This window comes from Salvia splendens, chromosome 8 (assembly GCF_004379255.2).
Source record: "Salvia splendens isolate huo1 chromosome 8, SspV2, whole genome shotgun sequence".
Lineage (NCBI taxonomy): Eukaryota > Viridiplantae > Streptophyta > Magnoliopsida > Lamiales > Lamiaceae > Salvia > Salvia splendens.
The window spans coordinates 27,371,454-27,391,780 of NC_056039.1; the positions used below are offsets into that span (position 1 = coordinate 27,371,454).

A 20,327-nucleotide genomic window follows, 5' to 3' on the forward strand; every position below is an offset into this window, starting at 1 on the left:
CATCCTTACTATAATGACGTAAAAATAAGCTTACAATGACTAAAAAATGACTTTTGTATGCTTGGTTCTGCATTTTTGTATTAAGAATGGTTTTTCATAGATCAAAACCCTATATATATATATATATATATATATATATATATGTATATATATATATATATATATATAGGGAAGTGATCAATGTCGAACCAATTTTAAAGACCGAACTAGAGACCAAATCTCATCCATCCATTAATCACATCTAATGGTTATTAACAATTACACATTATCTTATTTTTTTATTTAATTAAATTGACACAAGGGTAGATTTGGAAGACAAAAAATGATGCAGTTACGTGAATACACTTCTTCCTCCATTCCCAAATCCAATCCACTTCTCTCTCTCTCTACGTTTCTCTCTCACCGGTCTCCGGCTGGCCGGCTCCAACTACCTACCGTGCGGCCTCCCCCAACCCACTGCATTGGAGTTGAGGAAGAAGCACCACACAGCGGAGTGGATCTCCGATCTGGTGGAGATGGAGAAGCTCTCCGACTACACGTGGAACGGGGCATACACAACAAATCGTCGATGTGATCTGCCGATATTTTCTCTTGTTAATATCTATTTTCTTATCTCAATCTTCCTCAAATCGTGTTGCAATCATCATCTAATCGTGATTCATCTCTGAATAAAAAGCTGGAGATATCTACCCAACGAAGCCGGACGTGAAGAATTCCGATTACTTCGTGAGATCAGAATTCCGATTACTTCTTAAGCTTACCTTCAGAATCTCATGGAGAATTCCGATGTTGATGGATATTTTTTCGAGTTTTTCATGCATGTAGTATAAACAGATGTATGATGAAGTAACAGTTTGGCTGAATGAAGTAATCCGCAGGTCAAATGAAGTAACGTGAACTTTATTGTGTTGAGATTTATGTAGTCAACGACAAGTTCTCGAAGAACTGGACTGTGTCATACTCCACATCTTTTGATTCATATGCATGTATTTGTAAGATGTTTGGGAGGATTGGGCTTGTATGCAGTTACATCTTTTGGGTCTTGAGAAACAAAAAAATGAAATTAATCCCTAATGAGTTACACGGAGGACGTTGGTTGAAGTCTAAATTTTCAAGGCTGTGCATTGTGGGTTTGATGATGATAAGCTAGTTGTTTTATTACTTTATTCGGATATTTCTGTTCTTCATTCCCTTACTTCTATACTTCAGACCTGTAGTTTCTCACTTCATTTACATTTTAAATTTGAATTTGTTAAAACTTTTTGCAAGCTTAAAGAGAATAGACTGAAGTGTTTTTATAATGACTTAATTTTTCTTTATTATAATGTTTTTCTTAGTCTTACTTTGATATATTTTCCATTTGTCATTCAATTATCAATAATCAATAGATCTCAAAAATGAAATAAGATCTCTGAAATGAACTAAATATGGTACCCAATGCAGTATTACAGGCTAATACTGAACAACATTTAAAGAGGAAAATCCGATGTTGAGGCTGGTTGTTCTATTTAGTTCAAGTAGTTATGTTCCAAATTTACTTCATTCGGATAATTATGTTCTTCATTCCCTTACTTCTGTACTTCAATCATGTAGTGTCTTACTTCATTTACATTTTGAATTTGAATTTGTTTAGACTTTTTGCAAGCTTAAAGAGAATAGACAAAATATATAGTAGGAGTAGATTATTAATCTTACTTTATATTTTCCATTTCTCAATAGATCTTTGAAATGAACTAAGATTTCTGAAATGAACTAAATCTGTTACCCAATGCAGTATTATAGACTAATAATGAACAATATTAGAAAGTGTGGTACTTTATTTCAAAATGGCTCATAACAGATGTATGTCGAATACAAAACTTGATCTACTAAAATCATCATTTCTTCTTTATATACGCTGCAATCATTTTCTCAACATCAATTTCAATGTGTTTGCTTTTCTCTTCGTAATACGCCGCTGTAACATTTTTGTTGTTAAAGCTCTCGTGGCTGTTTTGGGCTAACATCAGCGCCGAACAATATTTGGCCCTCAAGCTCTGCAGCACCCCCGAACTTGATTTCTTCAAGCCACAGTTCCAGCAACCTTCACGCTCACCCTTGTACGTTTTCATATGTGGCATCAGAAATACTCCACAGTCTTCAACGTTATCAACTGTCCTCCATGGCATATTCAATCTCTGCATTTTGGAGTTGGACACGATCTTACAATATGCGTGGAGACCATTCTTGGCGAGGAAGTGACAAAAGTATGATCTCTGTATGTACAAAACAAATACATGCCATTTATAGTTGTGTGTATTCATATGTATGTGCTATAAAATTTAATCATAAGAGAAGAATACGAATCAATGTTTCTGGAATGTGACAATAATTTATTGTGAGGTCATTGTCATCCCCGTTTGCAGAATTGTCTATTACAACAATAGCGTTTCTCTTGAAGCAAAAACAAACAACATAATAATGTTGATTTGCACATATGGGGAAGAACACCTATTGAATGAAGTAACAAGCAACATGAATGAAGTAATAAAGTATAAGAATGAAGTACTATGAACAATCTGAAAATTGAAGTAACAGGAAACATGATTGAAGTAATATAGTGTACGAATGAAGTAACATGCAACATGAATGAAGTAATAAAGTGTACGAATGAAGTACTATGAACAATCTGAAAAATGAAGTAACAAGAAACATGATGAAGACATAAATCAGACTTGAGGTAATACTAATGATGTTGCGAATTAGCCACCAGCAAACGATTATATTTCACCCCTAATTGAACTTGTTACCCACTGATTGATGAACTAATTACTCAAAAATCAGAAACCAAAGTAAGAAAGTATGAAGTAAAGTAGAATTTTGAAAAATATAAAACTTCAATACAGTGTATTACATGAGACATAACGTTTTGCCGGAACACAATCGGCGTCCATCTGAAATAGTAAATCGAAGCAATTTTAGCCATAGACTTCAAAATAGGAAGTTCAGAAAAACAATATAATATAAACCTTCATCTTCCATTGATGAATTTCTGGTGTCAACTATTTCAAATCGCGTGGAGATGTGGACGTCGGCTGATAGGATGGAGATGCTGAGATCGACGGATATAGATGCTGAATCCGTGGTTAATCAACGACTATCGATCGACGACTTTTGTGTGTCAACCATTTTGAATCTGTGGTTAATCGACTTGAATCAACTTGAGATGTCGTCGATTGTAGAACAAGAAGTTGTGGAGTCGTCGATTTTGATAGAGAATCAGCGTTTGAGCGTCGATTTGCAGTAGAAGTGAGAGTTGATTTGGAGAAGAAGATGAGCGTCGCTTTGAAGAAGAAGATTCGCCGCTTTGTGGAAGAAAATTCATCGATTTGTAGAAGAATTCTTTGATTTGGAGAAGAAGAGAACGAGAGAGATGAGAAAGAAGATGAGCGGCGTGAATGAGGAGAAGCAGCATGGAATTTTTTTTAGCCCAGATGTAATTTGACCGAAATACCCCTGATTTGAAGTATATTGCTTACATAATGAAGTAGCGAAATTCATGAGACATGGTTTAGTCTCATCCATTCAAATCTAGATCTAAGGGCCCTAATTTGGTCTCTAGTTCGGTCTTTAAGAGTGGAAATGTGAATAATAGGACTCTATATATATATATATATATACATATATATATATATATATATATATATATATATATATATATATATATATATATATGGGTGTGTTAAAGTCCTTCGCAGCTTTTCAGTCCAAGCTTCTTTTTAATCACAACCCTTGGATCCTTACACTATAATGGTGCATTATTAGTCGATGTGCATTATTCAACTGAAAATCTGCATTATTACACTATAATTGTGCATTATTAGTCAGTGTGCATTATTCAACTAAAAATCTGCATTATTAAATGACATGTGGCATCAATCTAACCGTCGGATGACAAAATCGTAGGACTGAGATTAAAAAGAACAATAGAACAAAAGATAAAAAAGGAAATGAATACATCCCTCTATATATATATATTAAAAAAATGATAGATTGAATTTGGTAAACAGAGAGAGTTCAATAAGTCAAATTTGGAGATTTCTCTCGATGATTGATATTTGTTTCAATTTAAGTTTATTTTATACTCCCTCCGTCCTGCAATAGGAGTCACATTTGGTGTGGGCACGCGTTATAAGAAATATAAAGAATAGTGGATTAGAAAAGTTAGTGGAATGTGTAATCCACTTTTTTATATTGATTTTGTAGTAGAATGTGAGTGAAATGAGTTAGTGGAATGTGAGACCTATTTACCATTTATGGTAAAAGGAAATGTGATTTTTATTGTGGGACTAACCGAAATGGTAAAATGTGACTCTTATTATGGGACAGAGGGAGTATTATAATGTCGACCATTAGAATCTGAATTGTTGATAGAACTTGAATTAAGACTCCGAAAATAGCTTCTATAAGCATGGGTGAATTAAGTTTGAGGATTTTTGGATTGATTAAGTGCTAAATTGGATTGGAATTATGTACTGTATTTTACATTTGAATCTAATAGTTTGATTTGTTCATTTGTTTTAAAGTTTAAATGGTTGAAGATGCCGAGACGGTTGGAGAGAATGTTGATTATGAATTGAAATTTATCGAGTTTAGTTGTTGAGCTAGCTATAGGTTTACGTCGCCAGCATATAATTATGAATTAAACTAATGAATTTATGGAAATGAAACTTAAGACATTATGTTTGAAATGGATGAAAATATTAATGATTTGGGAATTTGGAAATGCCCCTCAAACTTATATATTCTATAGGGTTAATTGTGATCGATTGCTAAATAATTAAGAATCTCAAATCAAGACCAATTCTTAGTCATTATATTAGGATATTCAGTGGTTGAAATAATGAAAAATGGATTATGTTTAATGAAATACGTAATGTTAGATTGGAATTCCTAAAATATTAATGAATTTAGATTAAATATGCTCTCAAGAGGTTTATGGGAAAAATAGGAAAAATAAATAGAGAATAATTAACATGAAATGTGATTAATATTTTTTAAGAGACGTGTCGTGATATTTTTCCTGAGTTTAGGGACCCAAAACATGCCGATCTTATTTTTCAAGGACCAATTTTAAAATTCACTCTTATTTAAAAAAATTAAAAATAATTTTGAACGCTGGTATGTTGGATATGTATTGATTAAGTTTAGTTTATCTTTTTATCATGTTAGATTTTGGACTGGCACTTTGCACAGCAAATTTTAACCTAGATTCTACATGATAGTTTTTGATCAATGTACGAATGAATTGCACAATAATCAGTTTTGTTAGCTTTAGCTCTTTTCAGCCACCTGCCACGTGCATTACTTTTTAGGAGCTAAATTTCATTTATAATGCATTTTACCTATAGTATTAGAGATTTAATATGCCCCCGTCTATGCAACTTTTTAATTTTGAATTTTTTTTATTTTTGATAAAGTGGAACTCATTCTTAACTAATATTAATATTTTTATTATTTTTTTTAATTTTATCAATTATGCAATAAAATTTATACCCAACTAAAATTGTATATTTTCGTGGAACGAGAACGAAAGAAGTATGAGTTAAACTTTTTTTTAATATGTACAGCTTACATTTTATGAAGTTGGCGGCAAAAGTGAGCTGACCAAAGTTATGGTACTATACAGGGACGGAGACAGTGTTTGCCAAGCCACCGCTCTAGCGGGGGCTTGGCCGGCGCAGGATCCATTACCCATGGCTGCCCCTGTTCAGATGCCATTTCTATTGTAGATTTGTAGAGAGGAATTTAATATTTAATATTGAAATATGTAATTTTTGTTGTAATTTGAGAAAAAAGAGAAGAATAATTAATAAAATCACTTGAAAATTGATGGATTGCATCGGCGAAGAAGAAACAAAAGAAAACAGTTTTCATAGAAGGAGGAAGAAGAAGATACGACGCGTTTAATTATTAAGTTCCAGTTAATTGGGCTTTTTTAAATGGGTTTGGGCTTTAAATGGGTTTGATTAATTGAATTTATTGAGATTATTATTTATTTTGTTTAAATAATTGTACCACTTAAATGGCTTCATTTAATTACTGTGCCGTTGAAATTAATTGGATTCACTTAAAATTATACTGCAATATACTCTACAACTTAACAAAACAATTATTAGATTAACTCGTTTGATTACATAAAATGATAAAATCAAATTAAAAGATACTAACAAATTACAACAACTAAATTAACAGTACTAGTTTTTATTATAATACATCTTTTGATACATGTATTTTGATTATAATAAAATATTAGTTTTTCAAAATGACAAAATCTGATTGCATATTTATATTTTTTGGTTCGATTTAATTTTTAAATTGGACAAAACAACATACTGAATTATATTAAATTACCTTTTAATAATAATAATATTATTATTATATTAAATATTTTATTTTTTAAATTAAATTCCAGCACCGGCTAATTTGTTTTTCTGGTTCCGTCCCTGGTACTATATACTCATTTTGTACGTGAAAATAGTCTCATTTGTGGACACGGTTTTATTGAGGAATTGATAAAGTAAGAAAGAGGAGAGAAAAAGTAGATAAAATAGGAGAAAAAGTAAGACAGAGAAGGAAAAAAAGTGGATAAAATATGAAAGAACCATTTTTGAAATGAGACTATTTTTTATGGACACCCAAAAAGAACAAAATGAGACTATTTTTCGTGGACGGAGGAAATAGTATTAATAGATACTCCATCCGTCCCACAAGAATATGTACTCTTTTTTTTAGTCCGTCCAACAAGAATATGCACTTTCCAATTTTGGAAACTCTTTTCACTTTTAATTAGGTGGGGGACATTCTCCACTAACAATACTTTAATTACTTTTTCTCTCCACCTCTCTCTTACTTTCTTAATTTTGCATTAAAACTCGTGCCGAACCCAAAGTGCATATTCTTTGGAGACGGAGGGAGTACTAGATAGATAAACACATTATGAAATACTTCATATGTCTTTAATAATTGTTTATTTTGGTTTTATCGTGGGTTTTAAAAAATGTAACAAAAAATGGGTTCAAAAAAGTTAATTAGTGGAATATGAGTCTAATTTTTATATAATGTACTTCTTCCGTCCCAAAAGAATATGCACTTTTGGTTTGCCATGAGTTTTAATGCAAAATTGGTAAAGTAAGAGAAATGTAGAGAGAAAAAGTAATTAAAGTATTGTTAGTGGATCGGAAAATGGGTCCCGCCTCATTAGAAAGTAAAGAGTTTCTAAAATTAGAATGTGCATATTCTTGTGGGACGGATGAGGTATTACTTTTATACTGCATCCGTCCCATAAAAATAAGCCATTTAGGGTTGACTGTTTTAATGCGTAATTGGTAAAATGAGAGAGAAAGAGAAAAGGTAGAGAATTGTGCAGTGGATAGTGTGACCCATAAATAATAGGAGTACTAAAGTAAGAGAGAGAGAGAGAGAGAGAGAGTTTGCCATAAATGAATATGGATTATCTCTATAACGACCGAAAAAAATATATGACATGTTTCTATGAAACGGAAATTAATAAAGAATAGATAAAAATAACAAAAACGGACAATTAATGAAAGAACGGAGGAGGAAGTAGAAGGCAGTACACTAATGGAATTCCATTTTATTGAAGGAGTGTAGATTTGTTCCGACTTAGGGAGTGACGCATAACGCTTATGCGTCATTATTAATGAAACACGCAACCCTTATGCGTCACTCCCTAATGACGCACAACCATTATGCGTCGTTAAAAGACGGATAACCATTATGCGTCACTCCCTAATGACGCATAACCCTTATGCGTCACTCCCTAATGACGCATAACCCTTATGCGTCACTCTTTAATGACGCATAACCCTTATGTGCCATCTTCAAATATTAAGGGTTGCACCAAACTATTCTCTACTCTTATGGAATTTATTTCAATGGGGGCCTCCCACGCTCATTTACAAAATGCATGCCTATATCAACCCTAAACAATTATGGGTCCCCACTAACACAAATTGCACGTTTAGTTATCATTTATAAAATCTAATTACACAACATATATGGTTGGATAGAGATGTGATCAAATGCAAACTCTATATATTGTATAAGGTGTTGTGTTGACATTGTATTGACAAGGTATTGACATCAAAATCTTGAACTTTTATACTATGTTGACATTCTGTTAATGTTGTGTTGACATTGTATTGAAGAGTTTGGAGTTTGTACAATAAATAGAGTTTGCATTTGATCAATATCCGAGTGGGATATATCTCCCATTCTATTAGAAATATCAAACGAGCCAATTTATTGAATTTCGGATCAGTCCTATTTTGATTGCAAGTTAATTGGGTTGATATTTTTTCGCATTGAAGTTGTCAATCTAAAACGTTCAAGTTTTATACTATCTTTTATGGCTAATCAGACTAGAATCCAACGATGAAAATTAATCTATATATGCATATTTCATTCTTAATAATTCAAGACGAGTAATTTTAAGTTTTTGGAATATAGTAGGAATGATAGATTTGTTAGGGACTAATGTGTCAAAATCGAAAAGACGCACAACCCTTATGCGTCTTTGGTTAATGACGCACAACCATTATGCGTCGTTAAAAGACGCATAACCCTTATGCGTCACTCCCTAATGACGCATAACTCTTATGCGTCACTAAATAAAGAGGCATGATGGTTATGCGTCTCTCTATTAACGGCGCATAATGGTTATGCGTCACTCCCTGAGTCGGAATACAACTAAAACCCTTCATTAAAATGGAATTCCATTAACATGCATTATCAAAAAAAGAATTTTTCCGAACTTCTTAGCCTTAATTCTTGGCACCATAGGTTAAAAAAGTGGACCTTTATCAATAGACAGTTAACACTAATCTCCTAATCTTTCACTGGCCCTGCACATAAGGCGCACCTACCTATACAATTCATTCCATGTAGAATGGTATGGGACATTGGTAAATATCTAAATGGTTCTCATTTGTATCATTCGATCCTGAATAATAGATTCCTTGTTGATAAGGCTCGTTTCATGCATTTGTTTTGGATCTAAATTTTGTGTTTTCTATGGTGCTATTATAAGTCCAGGTGCGAGAATATTCTGCCAGACCAGGAACGTGTTCTATTTACCAGGGCAGAGGAAATAGGAGCAAAAAGTAAAGAAAATGAGCAGAATCCTCAAGGGCACAAACGTCAAATCGCAAAGACCGTTGCCCTAGGGATTGGAGCCACGCCTATAAATACGAGGAAAAATATTGAAGAAGGAGCTCTTTTCTTTTGGGGTCCAGAGCTCTCTTTTTAGTTAGAAAACTCCTTAGGTGTTTCGGCTCTCGCTTCATCTTAGCTCACGCATTTGGTTTCATGGGCGATTCGGGGTAGTGTAGTGTGGTGTGTTTGTTCTGTTGGAAGTGTAACACCGTCCTGATAAGGGCGAAGAAACTATCATTTACTTTTTCTGCACGTACCCTCTCTCGCCGGCTTCCTTGTCGGAAGTTCGGCGATTATTTTGTGTTAAACTCTGACGTTTTATGGTTTAATCTAGTTCTATTTTCCACTTTCACTCTGATTTGTGATGTTTTGTGTTTACTTTACTGATTTGGATGCTTTTCGCAATTGAATGTTCGTTTGAAGTTGAGATCGGAGAGATCTGAGTTGATTTGTGGCTGTTGGCTTGATTCAGAGTTGAATCGGGAGTTGGAAGTTGTAGATCTGGTTTGTTGGTGTTGAAACTGATGGATCTAGTGTAGATTTCCTTTTCAATGTTTACATCTGAGTACGTACTTTGGATCTGCATGGAATTTTCCGTTATTGTTGATTTGCTTGACCTGGTAGATTAGATCTGGTGATATTTAGCTTAATCGTCTTGTTTAACGTTCGATTTGAAGTATGCTCTGTTCTATGCTCTGTTTCGTTCTAGTTCATGTTTGCTTACTGAAGAAGATGAAGGTAATCGATAGTTAGAATCATATCCGCTTTAGTTTGTTAGTTGTAGCTTTTTTGTCAGTAGCTATTTAGAAAAATTTGTTATGTTACTTTTTCTTATGCTTTGTTGTCTAGCTGTTTTAGGAAACTTATTTTGCTTGACTCAGGAAATTTGGCGAATGATTTAAAGTTAATTTTCAGTTTCAAATCATGATTGCAATTATATTTGAAGCACCTTCAGTTCTTAGGATCCAGTAGATAGAATAGATTAGTTTTAATTTCCCAGGTCTAGTAGTTAAAACTCAACCCTCATGTTGTGTGGCAGCAACCAAACCCTCCAAAGTTCTCTTAATGCATTCCAAACCCTTCCGTCCTCATAGATTCGATCTCGACTTCCCTATACTAGCCAATAGTATAAAGGGTTGAGGTTTTGAAGCGTGATTGTTGTGACAACAACTGAATTCTGAGAGTTCATGATCTCCTAGACCCTGTGCTCTAGCGAATCATCTGGACCTAAGAGTTTACTTTTACAAGCCGCAGCAACGATCAACGCAAGCTTCACTTGTCTTATGCTACCATTATATCCACACGTGTCAAACTATCCCCTTTGATAGGGACGAGGCAACTGAGTTTAGAAAAGCAATAGCTGTTTAGATAATTTATTGCCTATAAACAACAACGTAGAAACTTTATCCGCTCATATATTGACACAAAGCCCGCGTTACTTGAGAATCTCAAGGAACTTTTTTTTAGAATCTCAAGGAACTTAAAACTTAACAATGTATTTATTTCATAAAATCAATGGTTTTGTACATTAAGCAGCAATGCAAATAGTAGTACTAGAAAAGAAGAAAATACACAAATGGAGCAAACACAAGCGCAATGGTTGTCTGCAACTGCAAGTTGGATAAAGCAAAAGATAACAGTCTGTATAATCTTATCTTAAATCTGAAATCAACGGTTCACATCCTTCCCATCAATTCCTCTTTGACAACAACACCTTCAATCCTCCCCTAGCATGCAGAATGATCGAGTCCCGAGGAGAAACCTTATGCCCCTCAACCAACCTTACCTTATACCCGTACAGTATCGCCGCCGCCACCATCTTCATCTGCACAAACGCCATCTCCTTCCCCAAGCACGTCCTCGGCCCCGCGTCGAACGCCGGAAACTTATACGACGGCTCGTGTTTGATCTTCCCGCTCGGAGAAATCCACCTCTCCGGCTTGAATTCAAGGCAATCCTTCCCCCACACGCTCTCCATCCTACCACTGAATTGAATGATATTATGAGCTTTCCATTGGGCGGGAGGTAATGCCCGCTCGGTAAAACGTCAGGCGACACGGGCGCCTTATGCTCCAGCGCCACGGGCGGGAACAGCCTCAGCGACTCGCAGAGCGCTCCGTGCAGGTACACTAGCTTCCGCGACTCCTCCGCAGAGAACGCCCTCCACTTGCCTTTCAAACCATGCTCCGCTTCCATTTCTTCTAGAATCTTCGCTTCCGCGGTAGGGTTTTGAGCGACTAGCCAGAACAGGCACGTGCTCGTCGTGTCCCTCCCGGCGAACATCAAGCTCAACGAGATATCCTTGATGAACGATCTCAGAGGGCCATTGATAACTCCTGATTTCTTCTCTCTATACAACTTCTCGAAGGCATCCAAGACGCCCCTCGTATTATCACCGCTACGGGAGAAACTTATATGTGAATAGATGAATTCATCGAACTGTTGGTTTCTGGAGTACAAGAGATAACAGTAGGGCGTAAGACAACCCAAAAGAAGGAATACAAATGGAAAACTGAACTGAAATTACAACTGAAAAATTGAAACAACTAAACCGTGAAGTTTGATAGCCGAGTCGAGGAGGCCTCTTCCCGCAAGACGAGATACACCCCGGTAGTGCTCTCGGTTTGGCGTGTCGTCCCCAAAGGTAAAACGGCTACGTCTCTAGTGAAGCAGCACCGCTATCAGCAGAGCTCCGGCGAACAGGATGGAGGAGAGGGCAGAGCTTTGACAGAAAGACAATGCAGAGAGGGAGAGAGCTTATGATGCAAATGCTTGTGTATGTTCTGTAGAGATGCATGGAATGGCTAGCCTATTTATAGGCTCAGTCCACTGCTGGGGGGTCAATAGTCATGATGGCTGTCATCATTGCGAGAGTGTAACTGCCGAAGATCACCCAAAGACCAATTAGCAAGATCCAAGATCACGATCGAGATCGGGACCGAGACCAGGACCAGGACCGGGCCCGAGGACCGCGACTGCGACCGCGACCACGAGCACGAGCACTAGCACGGGCACGGGCAGGCGGGCAGCGGCGGCGTGCGCGTGTGGGCTTTTTCACCCATCTTGATCCACTATAATTATCAAGTAACATAAAGTCACTTAATTTAAACACATTAAAAGATGTGTTACTTCTCCAATGTGGGATAATTAACACTAGTTATTTATTCCTTAAGCTCTAACTTAAAGCTTTAATTAAAAGCTAATTATGCCCAACTTTAATCCACTATTTCTCACTCACTGGAAATCGGATTAGAGAAAGTGAATATACTACATTTATCTACGTAAAATGTAGATAGACGCTATATAATTTAATTTCATAAAATTAAATGTCTCGTCACATTTATTGTTTGGTCAAAATCCATTGACCGGACATATTTAACCATGATTTTTTACAATCCCCCACATGAGTGGAAATAGCCGAATGCGTATGCATGCAGACACAAGCTCAACCCTCGAGAGGTATGTAAGCATAAGGATAGGTAGTTGTTGGCTTTGAACCCTCCATAGTCGACACCATCGGATACACAGGCGGCTTAGTAGCGCGATACTTTGAACTAATCCCCCACGGCGTGCACCGAGACAATGGTGAGAACGTGCACCGTTCTCACGTTTTGTGTCCATTGCGGTCTTGGACACCACTTTGGATTCATAACTGCGTTTTATGAAGCGACCACACTTCGCACTTACATAGGTGATTCTTAGTCAAGTACCTTGCCATACTTGGTCTCTTTGAGAACTCCTTCTCTTTGAGATCCTTTAAGAACCATTAAAAGACATAGACTTAGCCTTTACCACTAGGCAAGTTCTCCAACACTCTATTGCTCTTCTAGGGAATAGATATAGTTGAGTGTTTCTCATGAACTCTCATAGCTTAGTTGTCCCTTTGAACCAAGTTCTTGGGATCTCCAGTCATCATGGTTGGGTTACCACTATGATAATTCTTTAGTTTGTGGATTTCAAACCCATTCCCTCTAGCAACTTATTCATTTGATCACGGTTTAACCCTTTGGTTAGCGGATCCGCTAGATTATCTATTGACTTCACGTAGTCAATTGTAATCACTCCTGTTGTGATCAAATGTCTCACGGTGTTATGTCGTCGACGTATATGTCGAGACTTACCATTATAGAAACCATTGTTTGCCCTTCCAATAGCTGCTTGGCTATCGTAGTGGATCAGCACTGGTGGCACTGGCTTAGACCAACATGGAATATCTTCAAGGAAGTTCTTAAGCCACTCGGCTTCCTCCTCAGCCTTATCTAAGGCAATGAACTCTGATTCCATTCTTGATCGGGCTATACATGTCTGTTTTGTGGATTTCCACGATACATCACCACCCCAATAGTAAAGACGTATCCACTTGTTGAAAGTGAGTCTCTATTGTCGGATATCCAATTTGCATCACAGTACCCTTCAAGTACCGGGGGTATCTCGAGAAGTGTAGCCCATGATTTTGAGTATGTTTTAAATATCTCAAAACCCTCACAAGAGCTCTCCAATGCTCTATGCTTGGCTTGCTCGTGTAACGACTCAACTTGTTCACGGCACAAGCAATGTCAGGTCGAGTGCAATTAGTTAAGTACATAATGCATCCTATGACCCGTGCATACTCTTCTTGTGCAACGGGCTCGCCTTTGTTTTTGCTCAAGTGAACGTCGAGTTCAATTGGAGTCTTAACCGGCGCGCCATCATAGGCTTTGAATTTATTCAATATCTTCTCAACATAATGCGATTGTATTAAGATGATTCCATCAGACGTTCTTAGAATCTTCATTCCAAGAATTACATCGGCTAGACCCATGTCTTTCATGTCAAAGTTTCTCTTTAACATGACCTTTGTACCGTTAATTACTTGAGTGTTGCTACCTAAGATTAAAATATCCTCAACGTATAGACACACTATAACATGACTGTTATTAGTGCTCTTGATATAGACACATTTGTCGCACTCGTTGATCTTGAACCCATTTGATAACATCACATTATCAAATTTCAAGTGCCATTGCAATGGCGCTTGTTTCAATCCATATAGAGACTTTACGAGCTTGCATACCTTTTTCTCTTGTCCAGGTACTACAAACCCTTCGGGTTGTTCCAGATAGATTTCATCTTCTAATTCACCATTTAGAAATGCGGTCTTTACATCCATTTGATGAATCTCAAGATTGTGCAATGCAGCAATAGCGAGAAGCACTCGGATAGATGTAATCCTAGTTACAGGTGAATAGGTATCGAAGAAGTCATGTCCTTCCTTTTGTTTAAAACCCCTTACTACTAATCGGGCTTTATATTTATCCACTGTTCCATTGCCTTAAATTTCCTTTTAAGTACCCATTTGCAACCTAGAGGTTTCACACCTTCAGGTAGATCTACCAACACCCAAGTGTGGTTTAGCAAAATTGAATCAATTTCGCTTTGAACAGCTTCTCTCAAATGTAACCCGTCTGGGCCATCGAAGGCTACTTTTATAGATGTCGGTTCTTCATCTAACATAAAAGCAATGTAGTCAGGACCAAATGTTTTTTGTGTTCTGACTCTATTACCACGTCTTAGTACTGTATCTTTTGGATCGGGCCTTGCACGCTTGCGCGATTCAGGTTCCTCATCCGCTGATTTAGAACTGGTGGCTTCAATCTCCACTGGTTTAGAACTAGTGGCTTCTTCTTCAATTTTTGTCTCAGAATTGGTTACGACTTTTTCTTTGTCTTTGCAAGGAAATGTATTTTCGAGAAATACGGCATTCCTTGACTCAATTGTTGTCCCTACTGTTATAGTCGATATTTCAGAATTGTGAACAACAAAACGATATGCACTACTGTTAAGTGCATATCCGATGAAGATGCAATCAACCATTTTAGGTCCGATTGTAACTTCTTTGGGCGAATGAACCATCACATTTGCCAAACACCCCCACACTTTGAGGTATTTGTAGGATGGCTTCCTTCCCTTCCACAACTCATAAGGAGTAACATCTTTTCCTTTGAGAGTGATCTTATTCAAGATATAGTTGGCTGTCAAAACAGCTTCCCCCACATGTTATGTGGTAATCCTGAAGTCAGAAGCAGTGCATTCATCATCTCTTTTAGAGTTTGATTTTTGCGTTCTGCAACACCGTTAGATTGTGGTGAATATGGTGCAGTAGTTTGATGGATTATACCATTTGCGTTGCATAACTCCTCAAACGGGGCTACATATTCGTCTCCTCTATCGCTTCGAATCGTTTTGATTTTACAACCAAGTTGATTCTCAACTTCGTTCTTATAATTTTTGAACGCTTCTATTGCTTCATCTTTACTTCTTAAAAGATAAATGTAGCAATACCTTGTGCAATCATCTATGAAAGTGATAAAGTACTTTTTACCACCTCTAGTTTGCACCATCTTTAAATCACATACATCCGTGTGAATTAATTCAAGGGGTTTTGTGCTTCGTTCCACCGAGTGAAACGACAACTTAGTCATTTTTGGTTCAAGACAAATTTCACATTTATCTTGAGTATCCACTTCATTAGCCTTTAGTAAATCTAAATTTACTAATCTTTTGATGGCTTTTGAATTTACATGTCCCAATCTACAATGCCATAAATTTGAACACTCAGTCAAATAAGAGGAAGTAGATGCTTTATTATTATTAGCCAATGGCTTTGCAACACTGCGAGTTGCCACACTAAGTTTGAAAAGTCCATCGGTTACATAACCTTTTCCGAGGGATTTTCCAAACTTATACATAGCAAACCTATCAGACTCAAATACAAGTTTAAACCCCTTATTAACTAGTATTGATCCTGACACTAGGTTATTGCGGATGTCCGGGACATGCAGTATATCCTTCAAAGTGATTGTGACGCCAGACGTCATCATGAGAATCACGTTGCCAACGCCGAGGATTTTGGACGATGCTTGATTCCCCATGTTGATCTTCCTCCCTTCAACAGCAGTGTAGGAGGCAAACTTGCTCCTATCTGAGCAGACATGAACAGTAGCACCGGTGTCGATGTACCAGCCACCCTTGTTATCAACAAGGTTAACCTCTTCAGTGACCACAACAATGAGGTCGTTTTCATCCCAGTCCTTGAACTCCTTCTCAACGACGTGGGCAGCCTGCTTCTTCTTCTTGCTGCGGCAGTCCTTAGCAAAGTGGCCCGGTTTGCCACATTTGTAGCAATCGCCTTCAAACTTCTTTGTAGGATGCTTTCCCTTCCCTTTGTCACTTGGACGATTTGGGCGAGGGCGTTTGTTGGAGGGACCGCCCCGCTCCAACAGATTGGCATTGGCTTCAAGTGGGGTGAAGCCCTTAGCCTTTTGGTCGCTTTTGTGCACATCAGCCTCAATGCGCAATTTCACGATCAAGTCTTCAAGGGTCATCTGCTTTCGCTTGTGCTTGAGATAGCTCTTGAAGTCCTTCCAACTAGGAGGAAGCTTGTCAATGATCGTGCACCTTAGGAATTTGTCGGGCAAGGTCATCCTTCAGCCACTAATGCGTGGATGATCATTTGGAGCTCTTGGACTTGCTCCATGATAGGTCGAGAGTCGACCATCTTGTAGTCCATAAACTTGGATGCTACAACTTGTTCAGTACCTGCAGCATAATCTATGCTATACTTCTTTTCTAGGTTTTCCCACATTTGTTTAGATGTGGTTACATTGGAGTATACATTGTAGTTTAGAGGCTATCATCTAATGCACTTAAAATAAAATTTTTTCATAGATAATCCCCTTTTCTCCAAGCTTCATAGTCCGCCATGACTTCGAGCCTAGTCTCTTGGTCGCTTGGCGCGGGCGGCTCGTTTTCCGTGAGGAAGTTGGCGACGCCCAATGTTGTCAAGTAGAACAACATCTTTTGGTACCACCGCTTGAAGTCAGATCCTCCAAACTTTGGTGGCTTCTCGGCAGGTGGCATCATTCTTGGTGCCATGGGTGCCGCACTTGGTCCATGGAAGGAACCAATTCCGTTGCCCCCGAAGGAGCCAACAACATGGTTGGGCATAGAGCCCCCACCATTTATGTTGGGCATAAAGCCCGCCATGATCGTACTATCCCCGAAGGGACTAGCACCCACATGAGACCCGAAGGCCCCAGCATTCGTGTGAGACCCGAAGGCCCCAGCACTCGATCCATTAAAGGATCCGAAGGAACCACTAAAAGTGGAACCAACCGATCCACTCGAGGTGGATCCACCAGTGTGCCCAATGGGGTTAACGAACTCCCAATGGGTTGTTGATGAAGATGGATAGCGCCCGAGAGTGGGTATCATCGTCGGAATCGACGAAGTATTGACCGGTCCAGTGGTCGCCATGGTGGAGGAAATGGCAGCAGCGGTGTTGGATTCAGTCGACATCTCCAGCAAAAGGTGTTAATTGTTTCGAAAGTTTTAGTTCAGTTTAAGGTCCAAATTCCTTCAAAGGCAAGTTCTATCTCGTCTTGCGAGACAAGAGATAACAGTAGGGCGTAATACAACCCAAAAGAAGGAATACAAATGGAAAACTGAACTGAAATTACAACTGAAAAATTGAAACAACTAAACCGTGAAGTTTGATAGCCGAGTCGAGGAGGCCTCTTCCCGCAAGACGAGATACGCCCCGGTAGTGCTCTCGGTTTGGTGTGTCGTCCCCAAAGGTAAAACGGCTACGTCTCTAGTGAAGCAGCACCGCTATCAGCAGAGCTCGGCGAACAGGATGGAGGAGAGGGCAGAGCTTCGACAGAAAGACAATGCAGAGAGGGAGAGAGCTTATGATGCAAATGCTTGTGTATGTTCTGTAGAGAGATGCATGGAATGGCTAGCCTATTTATAGGCTCAGTCTACTGCTGGGGGGTCAACAGTCATGATGGCTGTCATCATTGCGAGAGTGTAACTGCCGAAGATCACCCAAAGACCAATTGCCAAGATCCAAGATCACGATCAGGATCGGGACCGGGACCGGGCACGAGGACCGCGACTGCGACTGTGACCACGACCACGAGCACGAGCACGGGCACGGGCACGGGCACGGGCACGGGCTCGGGCAGGGGGGCGGCGCGCGCGCGTGCGTGCGTGCGGGCATGTGGGCCCTTTCACCCATCTTGATCCACTATAATTATCAAGTAACATATAGTCACTTAATTTAAACACATTAAAAGATGTGTTACTTCTCCAATGTGGGATAATTAACACTAGTTAATTATTCCCTAAGCTCTAACTTAAAGCTTTAATTAAAAGCTAATTATGCCCAACTTTAATTCACTATTTTTCACTTACCGGAAATCGGATTAGAGAAAGTGAATATACTACATTTATCTACGTAAAATGTAGATCGACGCTATATCATTTAATTTCATAAAATTAAATGTCTCGTCACATTTATTGTTTGGATCCTTGATTTTTTTACACGAACGCGACAGTGGCTTTTGCAATAGTCCTCTCGTCTCCCACGTTCAGCCACCTCTGCAGCTTCCACATCCACTCCGGCAGTATGTGCCTCCGCAGAAGCGGCTCCGTCAAGGTGCTGAAGGCATTCTCGTAAGGGAAAAAGGGCAAGCCGGGGCGCAAAGTGAAGGGATCGTAGTCCAGCACGAATTTGCAGATATTGTCAAAAGCAAACCGCTGGAAAACATCCTGCAAATCCAAATCTTTCCCTCCTGAAAAATGATCGAGAATCGGGAAAAGGCCGGTCGGTCTCCACTTTTTCCCAAACAATCCTCTCCAGATATGCGTTGAAATCAGCATTGTCTTTAAATAATGGTTTTTGAGACCTTGGAAATGGGGCAATCATCTCGTTATGGGAGATTGAATTGATGGTTGAACTATTAATTAACTTGACAATAATTAGTTATGCTAAAATTTAGGTAGGAAGTTGACTTATTTTATCAGATAATAATGATTTTTAGGTAAATATCATGATATTTCTCAACTTAAAATTTCATATTTTTTTATAAAATTAATATTTCACAACTCTATTATCCTTTGATTTTTCTCTTCGATGCATTTTTTGAACAGTAATTGAGATGGTTGGATTTGATAAAATCAATTAAGAGGATAGTTGAGCTAGTTCTGATGTGATTTTTTCAAGTGTTCTTTGATGATATATTCAAGCTTTGAAGTTTGAATCTTAGTGGTGATGATGATTTTCATTCGAATTCCGAATTGATCGTCGTATTTAAATTGATATGAGAAGGCTTTGGCGACAACACAATAGTTTGCAAGATGAACACTTGATGGTAAGACTAATTGATCCACCTCCTATATGTGTGTGTGTGTGTGTATAGAAACCCATTTTTTTTAATTAGGGTTTGATTATATCATGTGTCTGATTTAATCATTTCGTTTCGGCTCCAAATTGGTTAACTCTGGGATTCATGAATCAAGAAATAGGTTTATGGAGTATATAAATTTATGGCAGCTATGGCCACTTTCGTGATGGCTAGTGTGTTTTGATCTAGGTAGCTACTACTGGGACGTTTAATTTCTATTGTTCTTGTTTCTGAGTATATTTATTTTAATCAATACATGGTGTATATTTTTTCACGATTTAAATACATACTAATAAAAGTGCCTAATTTCCTCTATAAAAACTTAATACTACTAGTACTATTTATTTTTATCAATTGTAAGTGTTAACGTTCCAAATACAATATATATAGAGATAGAGTAGGCTACTGGTATTTAAATGTTAACTAGAGATCATAACGCGGAGTTCACTATAAAGGTTTTAGTTTATAACATAGAGTGAACGAAAACATCATTATAGTGAATGGTTTTTAGATTTTTTTAATTATAGGGACGTTGTAGCTTATTATAAGAGCATTTAGTTCACTATAAAGGTGCTTAGTTCATAAAACGAATTTGAAAACATGGAGTAAACCAAAACGTCCTTATCATGAACTCCATGTTTTCAAAATACATCAATCTCATCTTTTCATTTTTTTGATCTAATGGCTAAATTTGTTCTCTAGTTATGCAATTTATGTTAGTGAAGGTAAGTAGAGATGTTAATGTAGTCCGGGGATTTGAAGCCTGACTCGCATTGTTCGCTGTCCAAGTACAGTTAGGGTTGGAATTTTCTAACTCAGATAAAATTTTAATAAGATTAGCATGCGAACTGAGTAAGGTTGATCAGAACTCGAAGGATTGGTTAT

At 37.8% G+C, this 20,327-nt stretch overlaps 1 pseudogene; it reads right to left on the reverse strand.

The window, feature by feature from the left end:
* Positions 1-10,906: 10,906 nt before the first annotated feature.
* On the reverse strand, positions 10,907-18,952 carry LOC121744218 (annotated as a pseudogene).
* Between the last annotated feature and the right edge of the window lie 1,375 nt (positions 18,953-20,327).